This window comes from Rhinoderma darwinii, chromosome 2, assembly GCF_050947455.1.
Source record: "Rhinoderma darwinii isolate aRhiDar2 chromosome 2, aRhiDar2.hap1, whole genome shotgun sequence".
Taxonomy (NCBI): Eukaryota; Metazoa; Chordata; class Amphibia; order Anura; family Rhinodermatidae; genus Rhinoderma; species Rhinoderma darwinii.
Window position 1 is genome coordinate 52,652,628 of NC_134688.1, and position 15,840 is coordinate 52,668,467.

The following is a 15,840-nucleotide window of genomic DNA, read 5'->3' on the forward strand; positions in this document are numbered from 1 at the left end:
TCCACAGCAGGAGAGTATGCCATCTCCTTCCGTACCCTGGCAGCAGAGTTGGCATGGAACAATGAAGCATTGGTGGCGACCTATGGCATGGACTGTCCTCACACACCATGGACGAGCTGGCAGCCCGCGACCTCCCACCTACCTTGGATACCCATATCCTGTTGGCTACCCGGGTCAACATGAGGATCCAGGAACGCGATGAGGAGGTTCAGTGGAGAGACGTTTTCACAGATTAGCACCCTCGTTCCAGAGACCACTACTGCCCCCTCTTGTTGCTCTACCTGAGGAACCAATGCAGGTAGACAGAGTCAAGTTGTCCGAGCAGGAGAAACAGCGCTGACGCTCTTCAGGTCTGTGTTTGTATTGCGGCCTTAAAGGCCCTTTCGTGCGCCAATGTCCACAAAAGCCGGGAAACTCCAGCTCCTAGAGAGGCAACTCTAGGTGGGATGATGCCAAACATCAAAACCTCTTCCAAATTATCTATTCCTGTGACCATCATCTCGGGAGAGATATCACACTTCTCCTCTGCCTATTTTGACTCCAGGGCAGCTGCAGATTTCATCCAGCAGGATTTAGAAGACCGACTACATCTACCCACAGTTCTTCTGGAGAGATCCCTTGCTGTTGCTTCTGTAAATGGACTACCATTGCCCGATCCTATTGTGGCTATCATGAAACCACTTACGTTACAAATCGGAGTCCTTCACTCAGAACAGATCAACTTCCTCGTCCTGCCTAAAGCCATCAACCCGGTTCTGCTGGGTCTGCCTTGGCTTCGTCTACACGCCCAGGTCCTTCACTGGAGTTCTGGAGAGGTCCCCCAATGGGGGCCAAGATGCCTTAGCCGCTGCCTGCAACAGGTCCGCCCTGTTTTGCCTCCACTGCCTCAGTCACTCTCCGATCTACCATCTCATTAAGCCAGTTTTGAGGACATCTTCAGTAAGAGCAGGTAGATAAAAACAGTGGGAACCTGGTGGGATCCACTGTAAAAAAGAGACACCATCCAGGCGCAATACTTTTTTGAGAAAAAAAATATATATAATTAATTGTCTAAAACATTAGATCATAATAAAACATACATAAAAAAGAGAGATAGAGGGTCGATTAAGGTACAACGCGTTTAGTGTAAACAGAACCACTTTATCAAGTAAACATGAGACCATAAAGTTTTTTCCAGAGAACCCCTTTAATGACCACCGTGAAAAGGCGTATTGTCATTAAGGGGTTAAATTCGCAGTGTTGGACGGTCATCTCCAGTTTACTGTTGTATCATTATTATACCGAAATTTATATTATATTATATAATATAATATAATAATATATTATATAATATATATATTATTATATTATACCTGTTAGGAGATGATGTCACCCCCAGATGAAGGCTGTGCCGAAACGTGCGTCGTTGTTGGTGCCATCCCGGTTGTGTCATATAGATGGCTATATATTGAGGCATGTTATTTCATATGCTGTACTCTTTTGAACATGTGTTGCACCTATCCTAGGACCACCACTACTTGTATTTAGCTTCTTGTCCATGTCCTTGTCCATCCTGCACTATTGTAAAGACAATTTATATTATATATGGTATATATATCCTTATTTCATATATATTGCTTAGCACTATACACTTTATAAATAAGATGTATCCGTATTGTTATGGGCATGTGTTCACCCTGTGTATTTCACTCTGGAGATGTTGCTATATCTATTGTGTGACACTTTTTATTCATTTGTCCTCTATATTTAATAAAGTTTTTTGATACTTTTCAAAAGCATCACTATTGGTGCTTGGTGCCATTATTGTTTAGGTCAGGTTTGCCCCCTGCCGCTAGGGGCTGTGGGGTAACACAGCAGGAGGCGTGTGCAGATGCCTGAGGGACTCAGTGGTGTGCCTGCTGAACATGGTGGGCGGTTCCCTGGTGAAGGGTGTGGGTCCATCCCAGGTTTTCGCGTGGGCGGTCCTGTTTCATTTTCCCTTGTTAACCCTCTTCCGGTGAGTTATGAGGCGGTTGCGGTCTCAGTCCAGACTGAGACACCTAATTAGGTAAACAGGGATAACTTGGCTGTGTATGTCTGCTTCGAGGGATCGGTGCCCATCTTAAGCAGGAGGTCAGGAAACAAATAGGGAAGGATGAGTATGTGGAGATGTTCTCCCTCCTCCCCTTGGAGAAGTTCTATCTGGATCAGGGGAAGAGGGGCTAGAGCATAAAAGAAGGAGGAGGAGAAAAGGCGTTATCTCCTGATTCCGCAAATGTTTACCAATTGGTTAATATGGTGAACATTTTCATTTGCGATTCTAGCTAGAGTGATTTGCGAAAAGACCCCGGAGCACTGCTCGGCCCTTTTATGTTTTATGGATTCTATTGGGGAAGCATATAGGGTGTATAAGGGCCTGGTATGGCTCCGTTATGATAAAGAAGTCACAGTACAGCTGACACTAAGCTTTATGCAGAACATAGTGGAATGTCAAAAACAGCAAAAAAAATCAAGAGAATCAAAAGAAATTTAATAAAACAACACCAGTCCCAAGTGAATATAATTTGTAATGTTGTAGGGGGGTAAGGGAATGATAATGCTGGGAACTCACTCTGTTATACTCTACTTAAACCCTATACACACACAAGAAACAGAGTATAGAGCCAAGTATATATGAAAAGAATAACAAATTTTATTAAATACATATAAAAACATACATGTTAAAAAGGTACATGAGTGGAGAGACTCTATATGATATGAACACAGGTAAGTAGGAAAACCAAGTGTATGGTGTGTTTAAAGTCCTTATATTAAGGACATATGAATAGGGCAGTGTGCTATCGTATATAACGTTAGTTGTTTGAGTGTGAGCTGTTTTGTTAAGGACAGAAGTGTCCAAAGGGTGTTTTCTAGAGTAAAATACTCCCAACATTAATAACTCAGATAGCCTTACCCATAATATTAGTCCTGGTAGCCTGGATACCTGTGTGTAGAACAATAAGATGTAATTTTTTATCAAAATTTCTTATTTTCACAGGAAACAAAATACCCCATTTTGTTGCCCAATTTGTCCTTGGTGCGGCAATACCCCATTTGTGGTGATAAACTGCCGTTTGGGCCCATGGGAGGGCTCAGAACGAAAGGACCACCATTTGGCCTACTGGAGTTTTTCTGGTGTAAAGTCATGTATGCAGAAGCCCCTGAGGTACCAGTACAATTGAAACCCCTGAGAAGTGACCCCATTTTAAAAACGACACCCCTTAAGACATTCATCTAGAGGTGTAGTGAGCCTTTTGACCCCTACAGCCCCCTACAGCGCACTGCGCATGCCTGGGATCCCTGTACGCGTCGGGGATCTTTGGTGTGCGCTCCAGTGCTGGGGGCTGGAAGTGGGGCATGCCTCACTTCCGGTCTCGGCAGATGACGTGCGCCGGAATCTCCTTGGACTGAGTTTCACTCGATTCACCTGGGGCTTGCGCTACTTATACCTCATATCTCTTTAGACACTTCACACCCCTTGAGGAAGCACATCGCGAAACGCGCGTTGGGGTTTTTCTACTCACACTAGCTCGACTCTCTGCATTTATCGTTTATTATGGGTAAGTTGTTGTATTAGTGGGTGGACGTCCGGCTTATCTAGGCTGCAGTCTGTGTACCCCCTCTCTTTCAATTTATATGATTGATAGTCTGTATACTCTTTTTAGATCTTCGCGTGACTGTAGGTCATACATCACCTGTTATTTATGATACTTTATCTTTATAAATCTACCCATGCTATTGCTGTCTTACAGTGCTGTTGTATATGACTTGCGTCATGATTAATACTGGTCCATTCACTTTAGTCTGTGTATTGTACACTGCCCTTCATTTTGCTACTTAGAGAGATTCTTGCTAGTTGTGTTCTAGTGAAATTATTCAGAGTCTTCATGTCCAGCTCTGTACCTTTTTATCTTTCATACATGTTTCTATATGTTTAATAAAATTATTTTCTTTTAATATTGGCTAGTATGCTCCTTTGTGTCTTTAGTGTATATCATTATATACGGGAGTTGCCCTCTCTCTTATTAGGGTAGTATGCTATACCTTAAGCATCCAGCCCCATACGTGCTATTTGAGCTGGTTTTTTGTTTATAATTCTGCATTCTGTGTTTTTCACAGCTACTGGTTCACAGCTTAATATGAATTTCAGAGCCCGTGACGATACATGGCTCTTACAACTGGACAAGATATTCAATGAGGACCCTGTTTTAGTTTCAACCAGTGGTGATAGGGATAGTAGAGAGCTCAGTAACAAATTGAAGCTCCTTTTAAGTAAAAGAACTAAAATTTGGTGGAATAAGGCCTTCCTCACTAAGTATATCTCCCGTGGCATGATACCTAGGGGACTTAGGGTTCAAGTGTTTCCCTCATTTGAAACAGAAAATGACGAATTTAAACTAAAATGGGAAAAACTGGCTGATATTTGCTCCATGGGTTTTATGGACCTTTTGGTCCAGTCGAACTCTAATACATTAGTCGACCTGGAGAAGGAGATAGAGGAGTTACAGAGTACCCTTAAAAGAGATTTCCCTAGTGAGATTATTGTTAAAATCCAAGATGATTTAGATAAGGACTATCTAAAGTGGGAAAAGGATATTTGTGCCATTAAATCTGGGAAATTTCAACGTGATTCCCAAGACTATCTTTCAAATAAAGTATATAAGTGGCGCATGAAACAGGGTCGATCCAGATCCAGATCACTTTCCCACTCAAGATCATCATCAGTCTCATCCCGAATGTCAGGTGATGAGGGTAATAAAGCGAGGGACCCTAACACCAATATCATCACTGGGACTAATCAGGGATCCTTTGGTCCAAGGCGGCAGTATGATAGAAATGCCAAGCATAAGAACACACGCAACTATCAACAGGACAGGAATCCAGCCAACAAATTAGAGGTAATAAACCTATCCTCACATGCCCTCTCTGATGCCCAATGTGAAGTCCTCAGTAAAGGGTTGACTTTTTCACCCACTAATCATTTCAATTTTTTTACAGCGTTGAAGGACCTTCACTTATTTTCCCGCAAACTGATTTTGAAAAAACTTCACAGTAGGAGTGGTGACAATTTTGTTGCTTCTTCCGAAATGGAGAGAGAAGCCCTACAGGCTCTTGAGGAGCTCTTGCGTGAACAGACTATCGAGGTAACAGGTCCTTTCCCTACGTCTATCATCCCCAGATCCACGAGGTTCCCCCCTTTGTCTCTGTGTCCCCAAGTTGAGATTTTCACCAAATTGGTGATAGATGAATTCAAACTTCTATCTACCCGAAGGGAGGGTGATAACCTTACCTCTCGCCAAAGGAAAGCATTGAGTGAATTACAACTGTTGAGCGATGTTGTCATTAAACCAGCAGACAAGGGGGGGAACATCGTGGTCTGGCCTGTGGTCAAATACGAAAGGGAGGCCTTTAAACAATTGCGTGACAGGAACACATATGTTAAATTAACACATAGCCCCGTGTCCTCTTTTTCATCGGATTTAGTCAAAATCCTTGATAGAGCGCTGGACAAGGGACTTATTCCTAAAAAAATCTATGAGGGACTCCTAACAGATGATCCCAAGATACCAACGCTCTACTTGTTACCCAAAGTACACAAGAACCTTGTGGATCCCCCAGGACGCCCGATCGTGTCGGGTATGGGAGGCCTCTGTGACCCTATCTGCAAATTCATTGACTTCTATCTTAAGCCACTAGTCACTGACCTACCCTCATACGTTAGAGACACGACGGAAGTCCTGGGGAGATTAGATGGTATCCAAATTGAACCGGATATGCTTTTAGTCACGGCAGACGTTGAGTCCCTTTATACCTGTATACGGCATTGTGATGGGATGGAGGCGGTCCGCTTCTTCCTGGGGACTAGCAACCGGGATGTAGAAATGTGTGATCTTATTTTAGAATTGTTGCAATATATTTTGACTCACAATTTTTTCGTTTTTAAGGATCACTATTATCTGCAGACCACCGGCACTGCCATGGGCGCGGCCTGCGCGCCATCCTATGCAAACCTGTTTCTCGGTCTTTGGGAGAGGCAGGTTTTCCTTGGGGGTGGCGCCCAGGCCGCCGAACATGTGCAGTGTTGGTTACGATACATTGATGATGTATTGTTCATCTGGCAAGGGTCGGAGAGTGAATTGACTGGGTTCATGCAGCAGCTTAATCTGAACCCGTATAACATCAAATTGACATATAAATCTCATAAACAACAAATAGAATTTTTGGATGTTCAGATTTTCGCTGACTGTGATGGATTTCTTCAGACGGATGTTTACCGTAAATCCACATCAGTCAACTCTCTCCTGCATGCATCATCTTTTCATACTCGTCCAACAGTTAAAGCCATCCCGGTTGGGCAGTTTCTCAGGATGAAGCGGATCTGCTCCACAGACAGACTCTTCGAGCGCCAATCAGACGAATTAAAATCTAGATTCGCTGATAGAGGGTACAGTACACGTCTCATTAAATCTGGGTATAGCAGGGCTAGGAGAACACCGCGATGTGACCTTTTAAGAACTAAAACATATCGACCAGTAGACAATAGTGTACGTTTCATTACTACTTATAATAGTCAATGGGACAAAATAAGATCAATCCTTGAACATCACTGGTCGATTCTGAGATCAGAACCGTGCCTAGCTAAATGTCTTCCCCTAAAACCCACGATGACGGCCAAAAGGAGCAAAAACCTTAAGGATCTTCTTACTAGGAGTCATTACGTACCTAAACATACTAACCCCTTTGGCCCACGGGAACCCACTATTGGATGCTATCCATGTGGTGGTTGCATGGCGTGCCCTAACATTAGTAGAGCCAAAGACTTCTCAACAGCTGATGGATTAAGAACATTTAAAATCAGGGAATACATCTCCTGTAGCTCTACATATGTAGTGTATTATGCACTATGTGCATGCCCCAAGATCTACGTTGGCCTGACTTCTAGGCAGCTGAGGATTCGCACAAGGGAACACGTTCGTGATATCTCTGGGGCGAAAACAATAAGTGATCTTGGACAGCTGAAAACGCTGCCTAGACACTTTAAACAATTTCACAATTGCAATCCTGTCTCTTTGATGATTCGTGGCATTGAACATGTACATTGTGGCATCAGAGGGGGCAATCTGAGGAAGGTTCTAGCCCAAAAGGAGTGCATGTGGATTGTGAAATTGGGATCCATGACTCCCGTTGGTCTTAACGAACAACTCAATTTCACCTCTTTTCTTTAGAATCCCTCATTTCCACTGGTTTTTAATTTGGATTTTAATTGTGTGTGTCTGCTTTTTCTTAATCATTTAGGTACTTGCTATTCCATAGTTCTGACAGCTCCCTGTGATGAGAACTCGTCCTTCTTGATCTATATGCATCTGGAAAACGGAGGGAGAAGAATTCCTGGCTATTCGTAGCCTTACCCTTCATGGGGGATATAACAATCCCCCCAACTATATGTCCGTTGTCTAAATATCACCTTTGTTTACACAGTGTATGTTATTTGTAATTTTACATATATATTTTTCTGATTTTTTGTTATCCATCCTACACCTGTAAATTTATGTTATCAGTATTGATTCTATGTGTCTGTAAGGTCACCTTATGGTGTATGTAATTCACTTTTATTATTTTTTAATTTTTTATCTTAATCACCGTTTATGGTTACATTATTACTTCCCCTCATATTTTCAATATGTGTGGGTCTTATAACTCACTTTCACTTATATATACTTTTATTTCTATTTTTGGGTCTGATGCTAATATATATGTCCTTTTTCATTGAGTTTCTGACACTATACTTGTAATATTGCTCATTGGATATTTGTTTTTTCTTTTTTAACTTATGGTATTTTCGGCTTATACTGGAGAGATCCTGACATAGCCCATTATAGGCAGTAGGACACTAGTACATATCTTTCTTCTCCTCCCGTGCTCACCGTCCAATCAGGTGCGCGCGTCCTCTGCGCGACGCTGGTTTGTGGCCGGCCCCCTTCCTTGCCCCCTACAGCGCACTGCGCATGCCTGGGATCCCTGTACGCGTCGGGGATCTTTGGTGTGCGCTCCAGTGCTGGGGGCTGGAAGTGGGGCATGCCTCACTTCCGGTCTCGGCAGATGACTGCGCCGGAATCTCCTTGGACTGAGTTTCACTCGATTCACCTGGGGCTTGCGCTACTTATACCTCATATCTCTTTAGACACTTCACACCCCTTGAGGAAGCACATCGCGAAACGCGCGTTGGGGTTTTTCTACTCACACTAGCTCGACTCTCTGCATTTATCGTTTATTATGGGTAAGTTGTTGTATTAGTGGGTGGACGTCCGGCTTATCTAGGCTGCAGTCTGTGTACCCCCTCTCTTTCAATTTATATGATTGATAGTCTGTATACTCTTTTTAGATCTTCGCGTGACTGTAGGTCATACATCACCTGTTATTTATGATACTTTATCTTTATAAATCTACCCATGCTATTGCTGTCTTACAGTGCTGTTGTATATGACTTGCGTCATGATTAATACTGGTCCATTCACTTTAGTCTGTGTATTGTACACTGCCCTTCATTTTGCTACTTAGAGAGATTCTTGCTAGTTGTGTTCTAGTGAAATTATTCAGAGTCTTCATGTCCAGCTCTGTACCTTTTTATCTTTCATACATGTTTCTATATGTTTAATAAAATTATTTTCTTTTAATATTGGCTAGTATGCTCCTTTGTGTCTTTAGTGTATATCATTCATCTAGAGGTGTAGTGAGCCTTTTGACCCCACAGGTACAGTGTAAAAGATAATGCGCAGCAGATGGGGCAGAGTGAGATTTGCAATTTTCTATATATATATGGCATGTCCGTGCCCGATATAGTGTGCCCAGCATGTGCCACTGGAGATATACACACCATAAGATGTAATGTGGGTTCTCCCGGGTACGGCAATACCCTACATGTGGCTGTAATGATAGGGGTAGGGAAACAGACAAGTGAGCCCTAATCTACCCGCCACTCTGTCCCTGCCTACTTGCAACGACCCGCCCTAGGCGACGGGGTACAATTGGGCGGCGGTCCCTACGCTCAGTAAGTGCACGAGACAAACAGACAAGGGTACACAAAGCTAAGGGAAATGGGGCAACAAGAGAGGTGAACGAGCCGAGTCAAACCAGGAGTGTACGAGGTACCAAACGCAGAGCAGAAGAGTAGTCAGTAAGCCAGGGTCAGTATGGAGCAGGATCAAATAGTCAGGAGCTGTAGCTGGGCCAGGAAACCACACGAGAAGAATCACAAGCACTGGAGGAACAGGAAAGGCAGGTATAAATAGACAGAGGGCGGGAGCTAGCTGAGTCTGGCCAGGCTGCGATAGGCTCTCCCACTCCTAAGCCTGCCAGCCTGAGTGGTGGAAGCTGGAGTCAGTCTCAGAGACATAGACTCAGGTGTCGACTGATTACCTATGGGTGTTAACCCCGCTGTGCCTGGCAGATCCTTTACAGTAACCCCCTTTTATGAGGGGCCACTGGACCCTTTCTAAGTGGACCTGGTTTATTGGGGAAACGAAGGTGGAACTTCCTGACCAATACCCCAGCGTGAACATACTGAGCGGGTACCCAAGTCCTCTCCTCAGGCCCGTATCCTCTCCAATGGACCAGGTACTGGAGGGAGCCTTGGACCATCTTGCTGTCCACAATCTTGGCCACCTCGAATTCCACCCCCTCAGGGGTGAGAACGGGAACAGGAGGTCTCCTCGAGGGAGCTAAGGACGGGGAGCAGCGTTTAAGGAGGGAGGCATGAAACACGTCGTGTATTCGAAAAGATGGGGGCAACTCCAGTCGGAAGGAGACAGGATTGAGGACTTCAATGACCTTATACGGCCCAATAAACCGGGGAGCAAATTTCTTGGACGGGACCTTAAGGCGCAAGTTCCTAGACGATAACCACACCAGATCCCTGACCATAAAGAAGGGGTTAACAGAACGTCTTCTATCAGCCTGAGTTTTTTGTACGCTCTGGGACGCCTCTAGGTTCTTCTGAACCTGGGCCCAGACTGTGCACAGTTCCCGACCCAATCATATTGACAGTCAGAGATAAAACACCTTAAATATTGTTCTAGAGATTGATTAGTCCTCTCAGTTTGGCCATTAGTTTCAGGATGGAAGGCAGAGGAGAAGGACAGATCAATCTCCAACTTTTTACAGAAGGCTCTGCAAAACAATGAAACAAATTGTACCCCTCTGTCCGAAACAATATTGAAAGGGACCCCATGGAGACGCAGGATGTGTTTGACAAACAAGGTAGCTAACGTCTTGGCATTGGGTAGTTTCTTGAGGGGCACAAAGTGGCACATCTTACTGAAGCGGTCTACTACAACCCACACCACCGACTTGCCTTGAGATGGAGGCAAATCGGTGATAAAATCCATGGAGATATGGGTCCAAGGTCTCTGGAGAATGGGCAAAGAACGTAGTAAGGCCGCTGGTCGGGACCTGGGAGTCTTGGACCTAGCACAAACTTCACAAGCGGCAACGTAGGCCTTAACGTCTTTAGGCAACACAGGCCACCAATAGTTTCTGGCAATGAGGTGTTTGGTACCCAGGACGGCTGGATGACCAGATAGTGCGGAGTCATGGTTTTCCCTAAGTGCCCTTAGCCGGAATTGCAGGGGAACAAACAGCTTGTCCTCAGGAAGGTTCCCGGGAGCTGAACCTTCATCAGCCGCGATTTCTGAGACTAAATCAGAATCAATAGAAGAAATGATTATACCAGGAGGCAGAATACAAGCAGGATCTTCCTCTGAAGGGGGGCTGGCCATGAAGCTACGCGACAGTGCATCAGCCTTAATATTTTTAGACCCAGCCCTATAGGTAACCAAAAAGTTGAAACTGGTAAAAAATAGCGCCCATTGAGCTTGTCTCGGGTTTAGCCTCCGGGCAGATTCTAGGAAAACCAGATTCTTGTGGTCGGTAAGGACCGCTACCTGGTGCCTAGCCCCCTCCAGGAAGTGGCGCCACTCTTCAAATGCCCATTTAATGGCTAAGAGTTTGCGGTTGCCAATATCATAGTTACTCTCAGTGGGCGAAAACTTCCTGGAGAAGTAGGCACAGGGACGGAGATGGGTGAGGGACCTGGTACCCTGGGACAAGGCAGCCCCCACTCCCACATCGGATGCGTCAACTTCCACGATAAATGGCTCCATTTGGTTGGGCTGAACCAGCACCGGGGCCGAGATAAAGCACTTCTTAAGGACCTCAAAAGCCTGGACAGCCTCAGGAGGCCAGTGGAGGAGATCAGCACCTTTGCGAGTGAGGTCCGTAAGAGGCTTAGCGATGACCGAGAAGTTAGCAATAAATCTCCTGTAATAATTAGCGAACCCCAAGAAACACTGTAACGCCTTCAGGGAGGCAGGTTGGACCCATTCCGCCACAGCCTGGACCTTGGCGGGGTCCATGCGGAATTCATGAGGAGTGAGGATTTGACCCAAAAATGGTATCTCCTGTACCCCAAACACACATTTTTCGGTTTTCGCAAGCAGTTTGTTTTCCCGAAGGACCTGGAGCACCTTCCTGACATGCTCAATGTGGGAGGACAGGTCCTTGGAAAACACCAGTATGTCATCAAGGTACACTACAAGAAAAACCCCCAGGTAATCCCTTAAAATTTAATTTATGAAATTCTGGAAGACCGATGGAGCATTACACAACCCAAAGGGCATGACGAGGTATTCAAAATGACCTTTGGGTGTGTTAAACGCAGTCTTCCACTCATCCCCCTCTTTGATGCGGATAAGGTTATACTCTCCCCGTAGATCAAACTTAGAGAACCATTGGGCCCCCTGAACCTGATTAAAGAGATCAGGAATCAAAGGAAGGGGATACTGGTTCCTTACAGTGACCTTATTCAAGTTACGGTAGTGAATGCATGGCCTAAGACCACCATCCTTCTTCCCTACGAAGAAGAAGCCAGCACCTACCGGAGAAGTAGAGGGGCGAATGTAAACCTTGGCCAGGCATTCCTGGATATACTCTCTCATGGCTTCACGTTCGGGACAAGAAAGATTAAATATCCTACCCTTAGGGAGCTTAGCTCCTGGTACCAATTCGATAGCGCAATCGTATTCTCTATGAGGAGGTAACACTTCGGAGGCCTCCTTAGAGAAAACATCAGCGAAGTCCTGCACAAACTCAGGTAGCGTGTTCACCTCCTCAGGGGGAGAAATAGAATTAACAGCAAAACATGACGTCAAGCATTCATTACCCCATTTGGTAAGCTCCCCAGTATTCCAGTCAAACGTGGGATTATGCAACTGCAACCAGGGAAGGCCTAAAACCAAATCGGACGATAATCCCTGCATCAACAGTACAGAGCACTGCTCCAAATGCATGGAGCCAACAAGGAGTTCAAAAACAGGGGTATGCTGTGTAAAATAACCGTTAGCAAGAGGAGTGGAGTCGATACCCACTACCGGAACAGGTTTAGGCAAATCAATCAAAGGCATAGCTAGAGACATAGCAAATTCCACAGACATGATATTAGTAGAAGACCCTGAATCCACGAAGGCACTGCCGGTAGCAGACCTACCACCAAAAGAGACCTGAAAGGGGATTTTATTACGTTTCATATTTACGGGAAATACCTGTGCGCCCAAGTGACCTCCCCGATGATCACTTAGGCGCGGAAGTTTTCCGGCTGCTTATTCTTACGCCTAGGACAGGTGTTCACTTGATGCTTGTCATCCCCACAATAGAAGCAGAGACCATTCTTCCTGCGGAACTCTCTACGTTGTCGGGGGGACACGGAGGCCCCGAGTTGCATAGGTACCTCCGAGTCTTCCGTGGAAGAGCGAAGCAACGGGACCTCGGGAGGTAACATGGGGGAGTCAGAGGGGAAAACACAAAAACGTTCAAGTTGTCGTTCCCTGAGACGTCGGTCAAGTCGTACCGCTAAAGCCATAACCTGGTCTAGGGAGTCAGAAGAGGGATAGCTAACTAGCAGGTCTTTCAGGGCGTTCGACAGACCCAACCTAAACTGGCACCTTAAGGCAGGGTCATTCCACCGAGAAGCTACGCACCACTTCTTAAAGTCAGAACAATACTCCTCAACAGGTCTCTTACCCTGAGGTAAGGTCACCAGCTGACTCTCGGCAAAGGCAGTCCTGTCAGTCTCGTCATAAATGAGTTCAAGAGCAGAAAAGAAACGATTAACGGAGGAAAGTTCAGGGGCAACAGGAGCCAAGGAGAAGGCCCACTCTTGGGGCCCTTCCTGGAGCCGGGACATAATTATACCCACCCGCTGGCTCTCAGAACCTGAGGAGTAAGGCTTTAAGCGAAAGTAAAGCCTACAACTCTCCCGAAAGGAGAGAAAAGTCCTCCAGTCCCCTGAGAACCGGTCAGGCAACTTGAGGTGGGGTTCAAGGGGTGAGGTGAGGGGCACTACCATGGTAGTGTCAGGCTGGTTGACCCTCTGAGTCAGGGCCTGGACCTGTAGGGAGAGACCCTGCATTTGCTGGGCCAGGGTCTCAAGGGGGTCCATAGTAGAGACAGGGACCAGGGTAGACTAGGTAACGGGCTTGTGATTATGTAATGATAGGGGTAGGGAAACGGACAAGTGAGCCCTAATCTACCCGCTACTCTGTCCCTGCCTACATGCAACGACGGGGTACAACTGGGCGGCGGTCCCTACGCCCAGTAAGTGCACGAGACAAACAGACAAGGGTACACAAAGCTAAGGGAAATGGGGCAGTTGCCCACGGCAACACCGTGAGCAACAAGAGAGGTGAACGAGCCGAGTCAAACCAGGAGTGTACGAGGTACCAAACGCAGAGCAGAAGAGTAGTTAGTAAGCCAGAGTCAGTATGGAGCAGGATCAAATAGTCAGGAGCTGTAGCTGGGCCAGGAAACCACACGAGAAGAATCACAAGCACTGGAGGAACAGGAAAGGCAGGTATAAATAGACAGAGGGCGGGAGCTAGCTGAGTCTGGCCAGGCTGCGATAGGCTCTCTCACTCCTAAGCCTGCCAGCCTGAGTGGTGGAAGCTGGAGTCAGTCTCAGAGACATAGACTCAGGTGTCGACTGATTACCTATGGGCGTTAACCCCGCTGTGCCTGGCAGATCCTTTACAGTGGCTGTTATTAGCTGCCTGGGCACACGGCAGGGCTCAGAAGGGAAAGATGAGGGGCATAAGCTGTGCGGAGTGTATCAGGGTAAATTAAAAATTAAGGGATGTATGATAAATTCGAAAACAATCTTTCATACAGAGCCCTGGTTTTTCGGGACACGTGTCGCATTCATATATTGTTTACCTCCTTATCCCCCTCTTTGAGCAGACTCTGCACCTCTTTTGACTTTTTCCCTTCTTGCCAGTTTGGGGAACTTCTCCTGGAAAGTGTTGCCCTGGTACGATGCGTGTGGCCTCGCTTCCAGAAGTACTGGATGCTCCCTATTCTTGGTCCTAAAGATTAGGTTCTTGATAATCACCTTTTGAAATTCCATGACCTGCCTAAGTAGAGTCGTGTGTTAACGAACCTTCCTTTAACCCATCCTATCCCCCCACCCCCACCTTTAGGAAAGACACGTGACACCGAGGTTGGATGTGAAATGGCCACAGCAGCCGTTTATTAATTTTACAGTTTTATAAAAACAATTTAAATCCGAAACCTTCGGATAACTAGTTAGGAATCCACCAGAGAATTCCTCCTAATAATTCACATGACCCAACATGGGTCAGAAACGTAAATAACAATTTAACGTTAACATTAACCCGAGCAGAGGAAGTCCTTGAAGCCCTTTCAGATATTCCTTTTTTAAGAACACACCGAGTTAGCCATCTGCAAACCACTAATTACCTCCAGCCGTAAACCAGCTCGGAAGCACCGTTCACCTCTGCAGATGGCTCCAACCACTAGAAGTCCACTTCAAGGGGATAACACCCGATGAAGCCCTCAAGTGATATACCGACCACTAGAAGTCCACTTCAAAGGGATAACACCCGATGAAGCCTTCAAGTGATATACCTTCTACCAGAAGACCACTTCAAAGGGATAACACCCGATGAAGTCTTCAACCATGTACCTTTTTTGGGGGACGCATACCCCCGATGCGACCCCCCCACCATTTTGCACTGACTGGCCTCAAGGACTCCCCCCGCCAGCTGCCATGACACCAGAACCTACTCAGGAAAAAAGGAAAAACATGTTAGATAAGCACACAAATAAAAAACAACACTCCTATATGGACGTACGCAAAGACCCACCACGTAACAAACCAAGGGCGGGAGGGTGGGAGCTTGTCCTTACTGTGTTACTCCCTCCGCTGCTTCCGGCTCAATGCCGAAAACAGCGGGAAGAGCAGCAACGGCCCCCTGACTCCTCCCTGACCCCCTCCAACTCCCTCCAACTCTCCCTCACAAGTTAACCCTTTCCCTACCAGGGAGGTCATGGAGGCTTCCCTTCAGCCCTGCAGGCTCCGTCCAGCCCCTTCTTGACCTGCCTAAGTAGAGTCGTGTGTTAACGAACCTTCCTTTAACCCATCCTATCCCCCCACCCCCACCTTTAGGAAAGACACGTGACACCGAGGTTGGATGTGAAATGGCCACAGCAGCCGTTTATTAATTTTACAGTTTTATAAAAACAATTTAAATCCGAAACCTTCGGATAACTAGTTAGGAATCCACCAGAGAATTCCTCCTAATAATTCACATGACCCAACATGGGTCAGAAACGTAAATAACAATTTAACGTTAACATTAACCCGAGCAGAGGAAGTCCTTGAAGCCCTTTCAGATATTCCTTTTTTAAGAACACACCGAGTTAGCCATCTGCAAACCACTAATTACCTCCAGCCGTAAACCAGCTCGGAAGCAC